This window comes from Anoplopoma fimbria, chromosome 2, assembly GCF_027596085.1.
Source record: "Anoplopoma fimbria isolate UVic2021 breed Golden Eagle Sablefish chromosome 2, Afim_UVic_2022, whole genome shotgun sequence".
NCBI classification, from domain to species: Eukaryota; Metazoa; Chordata; class Actinopteri; order Perciformes; family Anoplopomatidae; genus Anoplopoma; species Anoplopoma fimbria.
The window spans coordinates 1,558,754-1,576,236 of record NC_072450.1 but is presented as its reverse complement, the minus strand read 5'-3'; the positions used below and the strand labels follow the sequence as shown (position 1 = coordinate 1,576,236).

The following is a 17,483-nucleotide window of genomic DNA, read 5'->3' as shown; positions in this document are numbered from 1 at the left end:
GGATAGGTGTATTATAGCGATTAGCATTTTCCCTAGCTAAGTGTATGCTTGTGATTAGCATTAGCGCTAGTTATTAGCATAATTCCCAGGCTAAATGAAAGAGTAACGACTATTCCTCAATAATCCATCCATCCATCCATTTCCTTCCGCTTATCCGGGGCCGGGTCGCGGGGGCAGCAAGCTAAGGAGGGTCCTCCAGACGTCCTTCTCCCCAGCAACACTTTCCAGCTCCTCCTGGGGAACCCCGAGGCGTTCCCAGGCCAGACAAGATATATAATCTCACCAGCGTGTTCTGGGTCTACCCCGGGGCCTCTTACCAGTTGGACGTGCCTGGAAAACCTCTAAAGGGAGGCGTCCAGGAGGCATCCTGATCAGATGCCCGAGCCACCTCAGCTGGCCCCTTTCGACGCGAAGGAGCAGCGGCTCTACTCCGAGCTCCCTCCGGATGTCTGAGCTCCTCACCCTATCTCTAAGGCTGAGCCCAGCCACCCTACGAAGGAAGCTCATTTCGGCCGCTTGTATTCGCGATCTCATTCTTTCGGTCACTACCCAAAGCTCATGACCATAGGTGAGGGTTGGAACGTAGATGGACTGGTAAATCGAGAGCTTTGCCTTTCGGCTCAGCTCCTTCTTCACCAAAACGGTCCGGTACAACGCCCGCATCACTGCTGACGCTGCACCGAACCGTCTGTCCATCTCCCGCTCCATTTTACCCTCACTCGTGAATAAGATCCCGAGATACTTGAACTCCCTCGCTTGGGGCAGTGACTCACTCCCAACCCAGAGGGTGCAATCCACCGTTTTCCGGAAGAGAACCATGGCCTCAGACTTGGAGGTACTGACTCTCATCCCGACCGCTTCACACTCGGCTGTGAACCGCCCCAGTGCGTGCTGAAGGTCACGTTCTGAAGAAGCCAACAGAACCACATCATCTGCAAAAAGCAGGGATGCGATTCTGAGGTCCCCAAACCGGAAACTCTCCTCCCCCTGGCTGCGCCTTGAAATCCTGTCCATGAAAATCACAAACAGGATTGGTGACAATGGGCAGCCCTGGCGGAGGCCAACACGCACTGGGAACAAGCTCTACTTTGTGCCGAGTATCCGGACACAGCTCTCACTTTGGTCATACAAGGACCGAATGGCTCGTAGTAACGAACCAGGTACCCCATATTCCCGCAGTACCCCCCACAGGACTCCCCGAGGGACACGGTCGAAGGCCTTCTCCAAGTCCACAAAACACATGTAGACTGGATGAGCAAACTCCCATGCACCCTCCAACAGACCTGCAAGGGTAAAGAGTTGGTCCGCTGTTCCACGTCCAGGACGGAATCCGCATTGCTCCTCCTGAATCTGAGGTTCGACAATCGGACGGAGCCTCCTTTCCAGCACCCTGGAGTAAACTTTCCCGGGTAGGCTGAGCAGTGTGATACCCCTATAATTGGAGCACACTCTCCGGTCCCCCTTTTGAAAATGGGAACCACCACCCCGGTCTGCCACTCCACAGGCACTGTACCCGACTTCCACGCGACAGTGAAGAGACGTGTCAACCAAGACAGCCCAACAATGTCCAGAGCCTTTAGCATCTCTGGTCGAATCTCATCCACTCCTGGCGCTTTGCCGCTGAAGAGCTTTTTAACTACCTCAACGACCTCCGCCAGGCATATGGACGAGACTTCCCCTGAGTCTTCAGACTCTGCCTCTTCCACAGAGGACGTGTTGGTCGGGTTCAGGAGTTCCTCAAAGTGTTCTTTCCACCGCTCGACAATATCCCCAGTCCGGGTCTGCAGTTCTCCCCCTGCTGAGCACAGCCTGAGAAAAGCCCTGTTTCCCCTTTCTGAGTCGTCTCACGGTTTGCCAGAACTTCCTTGAGGCCATTCGAAAGTCCTTCTCCATGGCCTCGCCAAACTCCTCCCACACCCGGGTTTTTGCCTCAGCAACCGCCGCAGCTGCAGCCCTTCTGGCCAACCGGTACCTGCCTGCTGATTCAGGAGACCCCTCGGCCAACCAAGCCCGAAAGGCCTCCTTCTTCAGCTTGACGGCCTCCTTCACCGCTGGTGTCCACCAGCGGGTTCTTGGATTGCCGCCACGACAGGCACCGATCGCCTTCCGACCACAACTCCTAGCAGCAGCTTCCACAATGGAGGATTTGAACATGGCCCACTCGGATTCCATGTCCCCAGCCTCCCCGGGATGCACGAGAAATTGTTCCGGAGGTGGGAGTTGAAGACCTTGCGGACAGGATCCTCAGCCAGATGTTCCCAGTTCACCCTCACTACACGTTTGGGTTTACCGGGTCTGTCCGGCAGCCTCCCCCGCCACCTGATCCAACTCACCACCAGGTGGTGATCAGTTGACAGCTCTGCTCCTCTCTTCACCCGAGTGTCCAAGACATACGGCCGCAGGTCTGATGACACAACTACAAAGTCGATCATAGACCTTTGGCCTAGGGTGTTCTGGTACCAAGTACACTTATGAACCTCCCTATGCTCAAACATGGTGTTTGTTATGGACAGTCCATGACTAGCACAGAAGTCCAACAACAAAGCACCACTCGGGTTCAGATCGGGCAGGCCGTTCCTCCCAATCACACCCCTTCAGGTTTCTCCATCGTTACCCACGTGAGCGTTGAAGTCTCCCAGAAGAACTATGGAGTCCCCAGTCGGCGCCCTTTCCAGAACACCACCCAAGGACTCCAAGAAGGCCGCGTACTCCGAACTGCCGTTTGGTGCATAGGCACAAATGACAGTCAGAGACTTTCCCCTGCGATTCCCAGTCGCAGCGAGGCGACCCTTTCGTTCTCCGGGGAGAACTCCAGAACAGCGACGCTCAGCCGGGGGCTTGTGAGTATCCCCACACCCGCCCGGCGCCTCTCACCCTGGGCAACTCCGGAAAAGGAAAAAGTCCTGCCCCTCTCAGGAGTTTGGTTCCAGAACCGGTGCTATGCGTGGAGGTGAGCCCAACTATATCTAGCTGGTAGCGTTCCACCTCCCGCACCAGCTCCGGTTCCTTCCCCGCCAGAGAGGTGACATTCCACGTCCCTAGAGCTAGTCTGGGATGCCGGGGGTCAGCACGCCCAGGTTTCCGCCCCAGCCTGCCGCCCAGCTCACATTGCACCCGACCCCAATGCCTATCCCTGCGGGTGGTGGGCCCACAGGGTGGCGGCACGATGTAGCTTTTTCGGGCTGGGCCCGGCCGGGCCCCATGTGCCAAGGCCCGGCCACCAGACGCTCGCCGGCGAGCTCCCCTACCAGGTCTGGCTCCAGGAGGGGGCCCCGGTTTCCCTATTCCGGGCGAGGTGCCACAACCTTGCATCGTCCGATTCATTGGGGTTTGGTGATTCCTCAATAATACTCAAACTAATACTATGACATCTATTTCATACGAGGGTTTGGATACGGGGCTAGCTATTATTGAGTAATGTTTATGATCAATAAATGAGCTCTTCTACAGTTAAGCGCTGTAGTCACCAGGTTACCAGTCAGTCCATATAATCAATATTTTGCCCTTTTTGTTTGATTTGATAACATAATCTGTGCCTGAAAAAAGTGTGATCTCATCAAGAACAAATAGTACTTAATAATAATTAAATATGACACTTTCAAATGAAATATATCATATTCTGACGCTCTCTTTTCTTTGAAATTGGCTTTTTGTAACAAGGCATAAACAAGAAGATCAAAAAACGGTATATTGTAGAAAAATAAGATGATTTCTATTAGAAACGGGTGAAAAACAAATCTTACTGGTAAAGAAGGAGACATTTTATGACTCAGACTGCCTCTGCATGTTTACGTCCCAAAATAAAACTGCACCGAAATGAAATGAAGACAATTTCCAAACAAGATGTCATTTGTTGGAAATGAGCCATTGAGCGTTAATTAGAAACACCTCGACACATGTAGAGCTGACGCCAAAACAAAAGGAGTCAAGACTCCATGTTCACGACTGTTTCTGCAGCAAATATTGAGCCTCATCAGTTTTCTGTTGATGGAAAATATATTCAAATCAACTGAGCTGTCTCTGAGCATTATTTCCCTGATTAATGCTGTGATGTTTCTGACAAATAAACATTTAAAGGACATTTAACATTTCCTCACATGAAGTTCGAAACAAATCTTCTGTCCCCGTTTCATCTCAGTGATTCAGGCTTTTATCAGTCCGCTGTCGTAAGAGATGTGCTCTCATTCGGCTTCTCTGGCTTGAAATATGTGTGTGTGTGTGTGTGTGTGTGTGTGAGTGTGTGTGTGTGTGTGTGTGTGTGTGTGTGTGTGTGTGTGTGTGTGTGTGTGTGTGTGTGTGTGTGTGTGTGCATTATCCTGCGCCGTTGGCAAGACAGCCACAATAGAGCTGACTAATGCAGAAATAGACTGCAGGCTAAGCTCCTTTTTCCAGAAATGTCTTGAAATGTGAAGGGTGCATTCTGTGGACCGTTCCTGCAGTATTTATATCTCACTCTTCATCCGCTGATACAGAAATGTGCGTCACCAGTTTCAGTACACACACCTACACACACACACACACACACACACACACACACACACACACACACACACAAATATTCATAAAAACATAGTAAGAAGCAGTTCCAGTGCACTGCCTAATAAAAAGAGAATTCTGATAACACTTCATAGAAACATTCCTGTTGAGGGCTTAATGTGTGTGTGTGTGTGTGTGTGTGTGTGTGTGTGTGTGTGTGTGTGTGTGTGTGTGTGTGTGTGTGTGTGTGTGTGTGTGTGTGTGTGTGTGTGTGTGTGTGCGTCTTGTTTTAGAGGGTAAAACACACATGTAGTCTGTTAGTCTCTGGCGCTAATGGCGTCCTCAGACACCGCTCATTATGTCGGCGGGGAGGAAGGTGGAAGAATCAAGATTGAAAGGAAGAAGAGACGAAAGCGTCTAAAGGCTCCATCAGAGTTCAGATTGATCCGACATTTTAATGGAGATGCAGAAGTGTCTTAAAGCTGCATTCTCTCTCCTGTCCATCAGGGGGCGACTCCTCTGGTTGTATAGAAGTCTATGAGAAAATGACTTATTAAGCGTAACACTTTTTTAATATTTGTCTCGAATGCGTCTCAAACCGTCGGTTTTCTTCTTTAACATTCCTTTGACGTATTTAAACTTCAGAAAGCTTTCTGATCCACATACTGTGGTTCACGACCAAAATACCTACAAAACTAATGACATTTCCTTGGTTAGTATTTATTTTTATTTAATACATTGATTATTTTTCTTTTGTCGGTTCTTTGTTCAGTTTAATTATTTAGTTGTTTTTTTAATTAACTGGGTAACACCGTGGGCACCTGTGGTTATAAATATGAGGAGGCAGGTTAAGGACCAGCATGCACCAGGAGAGACAGCGACAGGATCATTTCTTTGTTCTTTCGTTTGCTTGCTTGGTTTTCGATCAATAAATCATAAGAATCCCAGAGGTTTTGCATCGACATCGGACTCTTCTCTCCATGGTGTCACAGTGTGAACTCTGATTTAAGAATCACGGTGATTTTTGTGACAAATAACCACGAAGGATGATTCCAAATCCAGGATAAATATTGTAAAGAGGCGGTTTGTCAAAATTGAGAGGGACTCAATAGAACTAGGTAGAAACACCGTGCCTTTTATCCTCACTGATCAATAAACACCTGGCTGATTGTGGGAAGTTACTCCACATTCGGTTTATGGAGGCCGTAAACCGAACCTGTCCTCAAACAGCATCTCAGCCACCAGGGAATCAGACGCAGAGATCAGCCTGGAGAGCGTGCACGGTGGCATAAATCTAACAGAAAAGTCATCATTGATCTGTGGACGGGGTCACGACCTCCTCCTGTGTCGCTGATGAAGGGTGGAGGGTGGAGGGTGGGGGGGTGTTAGATTAATTAACAGGAAGTAATTTGGGAGAAAGCTGTCCCGTGGCGATCTGGTGTGACGAGGTAAAATGGATCCCCCCCACACTGTCTTTGTTAGGGACATGGATTTGACAGGAGGGTGGGTGGGTGAGGGGGTAGATAAGGAAGAGGGGGCAGAATTGGGGGGGGGGGGGGGGGGCCATCTGCCTCTGAGCGTGCCGGGTCGAAAGGCTTTTGTTGTGAAGGAGTGATGAGACAGATAGATGGTCGTTGTCACCAACCGCTGGTTTAATCAAGTGAAAGTGTCCCGGCGTGTAACATGTTTACACACACACACACACACACACACACACACACACACACACACACACACACACACACACACACACACACGATTCCTCATCTTTAATTAATAACTGAGAGTCTGATAAATGGATTAAATGAGCAGAAATGCAGAAATCAATCAAGAGTAAACAGAAATGTGCATAAAAATTGGATGTTTATTCATTATTTTCTGCTTGTGTGTGTGTGTGTGTGTGTGTGTGTGTGTGTGTGTGTGTGTGTGTGTGTGTGTGTGTGTGTGTGTGTGTCTCAGTGCATTATGGGATATGTCTGGGTCTCTGTGGCCTTCAGAGCTTTTTATTTCTCAGTGTATTTGGCTCTATTCATAGCTTTAAAAAGAGCAGTGGCAGCCTCTCATCTCCTCTGTCACCTCGACCCGAATCCAATCACCAACCCCTGCGATGCGGGCTGATCTGCGCATGCGTGGGCCCTAATTAAAGCAGCTGGAATGTCAGAGGAAGTCAGGCAATTTGACCTTCAGAATAAAATCACACTCAGATCAAAGCATCAACCCTCACTGACAACCAGCTTTGTATAATAATGATTAAATGAGGCTCTGTTGGTAAACAAAGCAGGATATGTAATGCACTGTGCATCTGTGAAATCTGGAAAATACAGCATGGAAACAAATTTCTGCAAGTTTTTTACGCCAAGAACAAGATTTTCATTCATCAAAACAAGTAATAGGCCTGATACGTCTTCATAAAAACTGAAGTTGAAATAATTAGTCGATCAACAGAAACATTTCATCAGTTTCTTCTATGATAATGTTGAAGATTTACCAAGTGAAGGTATTACTGCTTTTGTTATTATTATTTTTTTGTTTGTGCCGGTCAATTGAACATCATCGATATTTTGTTGAAGAAATGCAAAATGAATATTGAAAATAGTGATGTTTATTTTTTGTCTTAAATCTTATGGATCAAATGTTTAATCAATAATTTGAGGAAATAATAATTGCAGCCATTAAAACAAATACATAGGTGCAACAGTAGAATAGATAGATAATAAGATAATAAGATAAATAGATAGAAATATAGATAATAAGAAGCATAGATAATGAGATAGATATATACAGTACCAGTCAAAAGGTTGGACACACCTTCTCATTCAACTACTTTGAAGAATGTAAAATATAAAACATATTCTGCTTTGTTGAGCATTTGTTTGTTTACCACATAATTCCATATGTGTTCCTTCATAGTTTGGATGTCTTTAGTATTAATCTACTGTAGTGTATTTTATCATATTCTGCTATACTTTGCTGTAATGAGGCCATGAAGTTGTTGCATGCTGTGTGATGTTGAGAGTCTAATAATGATCTCATGACCTACATAAGACATGACAACCTTGTTTATGGTGATGTTTACACAGATGGAAGATTCTAGGGTCTCAGGAACTATTTCAAAAGGTGTTTCAAGATGTCTGACTGATGTATGTACTGCTCAACATGTTTTATGTCTTTGTGCACATTGAGGGGATGCACAACACAGATATAAGTCCAGCCTGAAGGCTGAATCTGTGTGTGGGCAGATGCATTGATTCAATAAAGAAATTGTTGAAACTGCATCGACGGACCTGGACATCTTCCTTCATCCTTTGATATCAAATGATATACTACAATACAATGTAGAAAAAATACAATGAAAAATAAAGAAAAACCATTGAATGAGAAGGTGTGTCCAAACTTTTGACTGGTACTGTATATATATAAAATAAAAAATATATAAAATAAAAATAAAAAATAAAGAAAAACCATTGAATGAGAAGGTGTGTCCAAACTTTTGACTGGTACTGTATATATATAAAATAAAATAAAAATAAAATATATAAAATAAAAATAAAAAAATAAAGAAAAACCATTGAATGAGAAAATATAAAATAAAAAAAATAAAGAAAAACCATTGAATGAGAAGGTGTCCAAACTTTTGACTGGTACGTATATATATAAAATAAAAATATATAAAATAAAATAAAAAAATAAAGAATATATAAAATAAAAAAAAATAAAGAAAAACCATTGAATGAGAAGGTGTGTCCAAACTTTTGACTGGTTCTGTATATATATAAAATAAAAGAATATATAAAATAAAAATAAAAAAAATATAAAGAAAAACCATTGAATGAGAAGGTGTCCAAACTTTTGACTGGTACTGTATATATATAAAATAAAAATATATATAAAATAAAAATAAAAATAAAGAAAAACCATTGAATGAGAAGGTGTGTCCAAACTTTTGACTGGTACTGTATATATATAAAATAAAAAATATATAAAAAAATAAAAATAAAGAAAAACCATTGAATGAGAAGGTGTGTCCAAACTTTTGACTGGTACTGTATATATATATAAAATAAAAAATAAAAATAAAAATATATAAAATAAAAATAAAAATAAAGAAAAACCATTGAATGAGAAGGTGTGTCCAAACTTTTGACTGGTACTGTATATATATAAAAATAAAAATATATAAAATAAAATAAAAATAAAGAAAAACCATTGAATGAGAAGGTGTGTCCAAACTTTTGACTGGTACTGTATATATATATAAAATAAAAAAATATATAAAATAAAAATAAAAAAAAAATTGAATGAGAAAAAACCATTGAATGAGAAGGTGTGTCCAAACTTTTGACTGGTACTGTATATATATAAAATAAAAATAAATATAAAATAAAAATAAAAATAAAGAAAAACCATTGAATGAGAAGGTGTCCAAACTTTTGACTGGTACTGTATATATATAAAATAAAAAATATATAAAATAAAAATAAAAATAAAGAAAAACCATTGAATGAGAAGGTGTGTCCAAACCTTTGACTGGTACTGTATATATATAAAAAAAAATATATTTTTTTATTGTATATATATATAAAATAAAAAAATATATAAAATAAAAATAAAGAAAAACCATTGAATGAGTACTGTATATATATATATAAAAGAAAATAATATATAAAAGAAAAGAAAAGCCATTAAGAAAAACTGTATATAAAATTAAAATTAAAATAAAGAAAAACCATTGAATGAGAAGATGTTTCCAAACTTTTGACTGGTTCTGTATATATATATATATATATATATATATATATATATATATATATATATATATATATATATATATAAAATATATATATAAAAATAATATATATATATATATATATATATATATATATATAAATATATATTTATATGTGTCCAAACTTTTGATATATATATATATATAAATAAAATAATATATAAAATATAAATAAAAATAAAGAAAAACCATTGAATATATATATATATATATATATATATATATATATATATATATATATATATATATATATATAAAATAAAGAGAGAGAGAGAGAGAGAGAGAGAGAGAGAGAGAGAGAGAGTCACTTTTGTAAATATATTATAGGAATAATTATTGAAAAAAAACAAAAGCAGCCGTGAAAAATGTGAAATATTTCTATTTCAACTTCTCCCTTAATGCCGGTCAACTCAGTCCGGAGTCTGTATTTTATTCTGAAGGGTCACTCCCCCCCCCCCCCCTCCCCCCCCTCCCCCCATCACGCACGCTGCGGGAGCTGCGGGCCGCGGCAGTCGACGCCGTCCCATCCTCGGATCATTCACACACACCGGGGCCGCAGAGACCCGCTCCTCCTCCCGCACCATGACACCCAGACCCGCCGTCTGAGAGCCACCGCACCGCACCGCACCGCACCGCAGGGAGGACGGACACGCATGTGCGGGGTGGTTTGGGGGGGACCAGCAATCCCGCACATAGAAAGAAACACACCCGAGGAGAACTCCGTCCACTGCGCTGAGGATTTTGCGCTTTTTTTACTCTCCAGCACCGCCGCGTCCCGCACGAGACCCGAGACCCGCACGGAGACCCGCACGGAGACCCAGAGTCACTCCCGTGAGTCTTCAGGGACAGAAACATGTCCTCGTCCCTTAAAGACAGCGGGCATTACGCCAACTATGTGGGACCGTACCGCCTGGAGAAGACGCTGGGCAAAGGACAGACAGGTCAGTGGCTCTCTGACGTCATTTATTCATTTATTTTATTTTTTTATTTTATTGTGCGTGATCTGAATGTGCGGGAGGTGATGAAGATGCTCGATGACAAGTGCGGGTGTTTCTGCTGGATGCGGGTTTTTCTGAATGCAGAGAGAGAGATGCTGCTTTATGATGGTGATGAAGGTGATGATGATGAAGGTGGTGGTGATGGTGGTGGTGGTGGTGGTGGTGATGATGATGATGATGATGATGATGGTGGTGGTGGTGAATGGTGAAGTGGTGATGATGATGATGATGATGATGATGGTGGTGATGATGGTGGTGATGGTGATGAAGGTGGTGGTGGTGATGATGGTGATGATGATGATGATGATGATGATGATGAAGATGATGATGATGATGATGAAGGTGGTGGTGATGATGATGATGATGATGATGATGAAGGTGGTGGTGATGAAGATGATGATGATGGTGGATGATGATGATGATGATGATGTGATGATGGTGGTGATGATGATGATGATGAAGGTGGATGGTGGTGATGATGAGTGATGAAGGTGGTGATGGATGATGATGATGATGATGACGATGATGGTGATGATGGTGGTGGTGATGATGATGATGATGATGATGATGATGATGATGGTGGTGGTGATGGTGATGATGATGATGATGATGATGATGATGAAGGTGGTGGTGGTGATGATGATGATGATGATGGTGGTGATGATGATGAAGGTGGTGGTGGTGATGATGATGATGATGATGATGATGGTGGTGATGGTGGTGATGGTGATGGTGGTGATGATGGTGGTGATGATGGTGATGATGATGATGGTGATGATGGTGATGATGAAGATGATGATGGTGAAGGTGATGATGATGATGATGAAGATGATGATGGTGATGATGATGATGATGGTGATGATGGTGGTGATGATGATGGTGATGGTGGTGATGATGGTGGTGATGATGGTGGTGATGGTGATGATGGTGATGATGATGGTGATGATGGTGATGATGATGATGATGGTGGTGATGATGATGATGGTGATGATGATGATGATGATGATGATGATGATGAAGGTGGTGGTGGTGATGATGGTGATGATGGTGATGATGATGATGGTGGTGGTGGTGATGATGGTGATGATGATGATGATGGTGATGATGATGATGATGATGGTGATGATGATGATGATGATGATGATGGTGATGATGATGATGATGATGGTGGTGATGGTGATGGTGATGTGATGATGGTGATGATGATGATGGTGATGATGGTGATGATGGTGATGATGATGATGATGATGGTGATGATGATGGTGATGATGATGATGATGATGATGGTGGTGGTGATGGTGGTGATGGTGATGATGATGGTGGTGATGGTGGTGATGGTGATGATGGATGATGGTGGTGATGGTGGTGGTGATGATGGTGGTGATGATGGTGGTGATGGTGGTGATGATGGTGTGATGATGATGGTGATGATGGTGGTGATGGTGATGGTGATGATGGTGATGGTGGTGATGGTGATGGTGATGATGATGGTGGTGATGATGATGTGATGGTGGTGATGGTGATGGTGGTGATGGTGATGATGGTGATGGTGGTGATGAAGGTGGTGATGATGTTGTGGTGATGATGGTGGTGATGGTGATGATGGTGGTGATGGTGATGGTGATGATGGTGGTGATGGTGATGGTGGTGATGATGGTGGTGATGGTGATGGTGATGGTGGTGATGATGATGATGGTGATGGTGATGGTGATGATGGTGATGGTGGTGATGGTGGTGATGGTGATGATGGTGATGATGGTGATGGTGATGGTGGTGATGATGTGATGGTGATGGTGAAGGTGATGGTGGTGGTGGTGGTGGTGATGGTGATGGGTGGTGATGAAGGTGGTGATGATGGTTGTGGTGATGGTGGTGGTGGTGGTGGTGATGGTGGTGGTGATGATGGTGATGTGATGGTGGTGAAGGTGATGGTGGTGATGATGGTGGTGATGGTGGTGATGGTGATGGTGAAGGTGATGGTGGTGATGGTGATGGTGATGGTGATGGTGATGGTGATGGTGGTGATGGTGGTGATGGTGGTGAAGGTGATGGTGGTGATGGTGGTGGTGATGGTGGTGATGGTGGTGGTGGATGGTGATGATGGTGATGATGGTGATGGTGAAGGTGATGGTGGTGATGGTGAAGGTGGTGGTGGTGTTGTGATGGTGATGATGGTGGTGATGATGGTGGTGATGGTGATGGTGGTGATGATGGTGGTGATGGTGATGGTGGTGGTGATGGTAATTGTGGTGGTGATGGTGGTGAAGGTGAAGGTGGTGGTGATGATGGTGGTGATGGTGATGATGGTGGTGATGGTGATGGTGGTGGTTGTGGTGATGGTGGTGATGGTGGTGGTGTGGTGATGGTGATGGTGATGGTGGTGATGAAGGTGGTGGTGGTGATGGTGGTGGTGGTGATGGTGATGGTGGTGGTGATGGTGGTGGTGGTGGTGGTGAAGGTGATGAAGGTGGTGGTGGTGGTGGTGGTGGTGATGGTGTGCCTTTAATCCTTGTTGTCAGGCAGAGAGGGCCCGCGTGGTGTTTTCTCTCGTCTCTTTAATTCCGTTATAGCGTCCATCTGCTGAGGCTGCAGAGCAGTGATGCTGCACTGTCCGGACACACACACACACACACACACACACACACACACACACACACACACACACACACACACACACACACACACACACACACACACACACACACACACACACGCTGCAGCTGCAACATCACACATTCCTGCAAATTTGTTTTCATGGTGCAGTCTGCTGGGATAATGTTTTGGACGCTCCCTCCCTCTCCATGGTGTTTCTGTGGTACTAGGACCAGCTGTACTACACGTCACAGTATTATGTGTGGATGTTCATCACTGGCTGCTTGCCAGAAGAAGTGTCCTTTTCTGTATTTCATGAGTCATTTTGGGAGAAATCTGTTTTATTGGTGATTTAAGGCGCTGGTCGATATGGACAACACATTAGAAACACCTCTCCATAGAGTACTGGACGTCCTTCATGTATGAACAGCCACGCCGAGGTGTTGAGTTGAAGAAGCCAAGAGAACATTGCATTAAACAATCATACAGGACAGATAAATAAGGATTTCAAATATCATAAAATAGTATCAAAAGACGATAAAATAGAACTTCATTTATTCAGAGGGACATTTCTGACCTCCTTTCCATCTCCAAAAAGTGCTGTAGTGTCTTCTGACTTTTAGGAGCCAGGTGGAGCCTTTGGTTCCATCTTCTCTCTTTGTATTTCACAAGCTGAGACACTTCAAGTGACGTCAGGATTATTGTTCTTTGCTGTCTGCTCGGTGAGGACAAGAGCAGAAGTGTTGCTGATACTGTTTTCCTTTACATGAACATGAGACACAAGAGAGAGCTGATGGAGAATCCAGAGCACGGCTGCATCTGATCAGCTGGTGACCCAAAACAGTGTCCAGCATGTCAGACCAGTTTGTGGCTCCAATGTGGTGCAAATCATCCTTCTTTTCTTTATTTCTGGTTGCTCTTTTTACATTTTGTCTTAGCTGCAAGTCCAATATTTGCTCTTCTTTTTGCTCCAGTTTGGTCCACACCAACATCTGGATTCTTAGCTGCTGTTTGGTGCTGAACCGGTAGTGTAAAGTGGTTTTTAGAGCTTTTATTCTGAAAAGAACACTTTAAGAGTGACGATAGTAAACCAGAACTAGTGAACTCACTATGAGGCTCATAGTTACACTTTTCCTATTTTCACATTGTTTTCATGTTGTCATATGATATCATGCATTCATGGAAATCATATATAGCTGCTTTAAGTTCAATGTTCAACACAATGATGCTTTTGGAAGCTCATACATGTAAATTATGAGCTCTCTGTTTCGGATGCCCCACCATCTGTGGTCACCTGCAGCCAGAACTGATCCAGGTGCCCCCCCCCCGGTCGAAGCTTTACGCTGCTCCGTTCCCTCGATTGCTGAATAATTCATAACCAACCAATTATCTGGTTGGATTGTAACAGCCTGTATTGCTGCTTTTATTAATTACACAATACTTCCATTTAAGCATATGGAATAAAAATGAAGGCGCACAGATCATTTAGTTTAGTTCTTCAGCAGGATTACATTTTATGAACTGATATAAAGGAGGAGTGAAGGTCCATTTCTGCACATTTCCACCACTCAGCTGTGTTTGTAGGACGACATGCTGTCCAGTAAACTCACTCTGCTCTGTCACATCTTTTTCTCTCTGCGGTCTTGATTTTCATAATAAAATAAAAGTCCTGCTCCTCTATGGAAACAAAACAATCATGACTAGAAGTAGAGAGAACTCAAACATGTCTTTAGTGCAGAATAACACAGTTATAATGACATAAATCATAAAAAACACAATGGAATCTATATATACAACACGTTTTCAAGTGTTACAAAAAATATATATTAAACTATTCACATTTCTTACAACCTCCACTTCCAGCCTCTCCTCTCTGCTCTGTGTTCACAGCCTGAAGTTCAGTCAAAGATTCACATATTTTTGGTCACATGACAGTTGGTCTCAGATGAATCAATCATATCTTCATAGTTTCACTGAGGAGCTCAGAATTTAATGTTTTTTACAGAATCTTGTTCAAGCAAACGGTTCATTTGCGGTGACATTTTAAATGAAATATGTTATAAAAAGTTGCACATTTTTAAGCTTTGTTTTGGCTGCTTTTTCACACATGTTGTGTTTAAGGAACGTTGGAAAATTTGACGATAATGGAGTTTTTACAGCTTCTGGCTGTGATAAACGGTGTAGCTTTGGCGGTTGTTTAGAGGAAACGTGCTTTTGAATCCCGCCGGCAGGTTTTTGGGGTTAGGCAGCATCTGAAGGAAAGTAGAACCAGCAACATCTCCATAGCTGTTGTCCATCACATCAGGCATTGGTCTGTTGGTTGTCCTGCTTTGTCTGAATGTCCAGTGGAGTTTCAAATAATAATTCCATGTCTCAAGCTCAAAGCCAGATTTCTCAAACTGAGACAGTTAAATAGTGAAATCCATCAATTTTAGTATTTTATTTTATTTTTATTCTTGGGGGAAAAATGAGCACCTCATCAATCAATAATGTAAATATGTATTCATGGTAGACATAAATCTATCAGCTCGCAAATGTGACCCAATGTGATAACGGATCTCATAAGGTTTTCTTGCGTTTCTCCAGAAAAAGTCCAGCAGCAAATGTCAATTTCCGCTCGTACATTCATACAGTCTTTTCAAAATAAAGTTCCTTCTTCACCGGAAATTCGAAAGTTAGGTTTAGAACCATCTTAGATGTTTCATGATTACATGGATAACATTCAAAAATAACATTTTGGGGAGTATCTATGAATTACAGCAAATCATTTTTGTTAGCTTTTGCTCCGAATGCAGTTTGAGACGTGTGTGTGTGTGTGTGTGTGTGTGTGTGTGTGTGTGTGTGTGTGTGTGTGTGTGTGTGTGTGTGTGTGTGTGTGTGTGTGTGTGTGTGTGTGTGTGTGTGTGTGTGTGTGTGTGTGTGTTGTGTGGTTAGGCGGCTGTAGTGCTTCGCTCATGAAGACGGATACTCTGCTGGTTGAAGGCTGTGGAGCTGAGCTGGCAGTCGGGGAAGCCTGTATATCATTAATCCTCGTGTGTGTGTGTGTGTGTGTGTGTGTGTGTGTTTGTGTGTGTGTGTGTGTGTGTGTGTGTGTGTGTGTGTGTGTGTGTGTGTGTGTGTGTGTGTGTGTGTGTGTGTGTGTGTGTGAAACACAGTGGACTAATGGATCTTGCTCTTCAGATGTGAGACATGAACCAGATTTGTTGGTTCAGTTTATTAATAAAGGAGCGAAACAAAAACCCAATTAAATCAAATCTAATTAAAACTAATAAAAACAGGCTGTTCTCAAACAGAGTTCGTAGCTATGACGACGACAATTAATGAGCTTTAATTCATAGATATCCCACCAAATGTCATCCATGTAATCATGAACCAGGAAGTATAAAGAACTCAAAAGCCCTCAGAGAAAGGATGGGTTAAATAAAAAACGGTATTTTGCCCACGAGGACTTCTTCATTTTAAGAAGTCAGCGTTGATTTATTTGTCACTTAACTTACATACTTCAGTAGCGACACTTCTGTAGTTTTTTTAAACCCAAACCACCTTCTTTTACTAAACTTAACTAAGTAGTTCACCATCTTTACTAAACCTAACTAAGTATTTCACCATCTTAACTAAACCTAACTAAGTATTTCACCATCTTAACTAAACCTAACTAAGTATTTCACCATCTTTAACTAAACCTAACTAAGTATTTCACCATCTTTATTAAACCTAACTAAGTATTTCACCATCTTTTACTTAACTTAACTAAGTATTTCACCATCTTTAACTAAACTTAACTAAGTATTTCACCATCTTAACTAAACTTAACTAAGTATTTCACCATCTTTTACTTAACTAAGTATTTCACCATCTTAACTAAACCTAACTAAGTATTTCACCATCTTTTACTTAACTAAGTATTTCACCATCTTTTACTAAACCTAACTAAGTATTTCACCATCTTTAACTAAACCTAACTAAGTTGTTTTCTATGAAGAGGGTAGTTTATTTTGAAAAGACTGTATTCATGTAACGAGCATTAATTGCACGAAAATATAAAGCAACTTTTCCAGAGATATAATAATAACCTTTGTACTTGTGTTGAGATTTCAGCAAATAAAAAGACTTTAACCTTTTCAAAGTGAAGCGACTCAAAGTGTCTCCAGCAGTTCTTGTGTCTAACACTTGAACAGAGGCTGGCTCTCTGTGATTCTTGCCCGTTGGCCGTTATGCGAGCAGGAACAAAGCCTTCATGGTGTGTTGCTGCTGGGGAGAGGCTGTGCTGACTCTGAACAATTAGTCAGTGTGTCTTCATACATGTGTGTGTGTGTGTGTGTTACACTGGTTTCCCAGGCTTCCCAGTGTTGGCCAACAGCGAGGCCGGTCGTCATGGTTTCGTCTCTCCTCCTTACGACTATGGCGACTCTGTGATCTCTGACTCCTCTCGTCCTCTCTCTGTTTTCACTTCTGAGCCTTCAGATTAACGTGTTACACTTTGTGTGTAGATGTGTGTAGACGTGTGTAGACCATACACTTGTTTTTTAAAGCTGACATGGATTAAAACATGGAGTGTGGAGAGTAGAAGCAGTGGAAGCAGGTCTTCAGTTAATCACAGGGTTGGCAGTTTGACTCCGGTCCATGTCCAC

General features: G+C 42.6%; 1 pseudogene; it reads left to right on the top strand.

Moving 5' to 3' along the window:
- The first annotated feature begins 10,115 nt into the window (after positions 1–10,115).
- The window catches only part of LOC129106573 (serine/threonine-protein kinase BRSK2-like), a 109,597-nt pseudogene continuing 102,229 nt past the window's right edge, over positions 10,116–17,483 (top strand).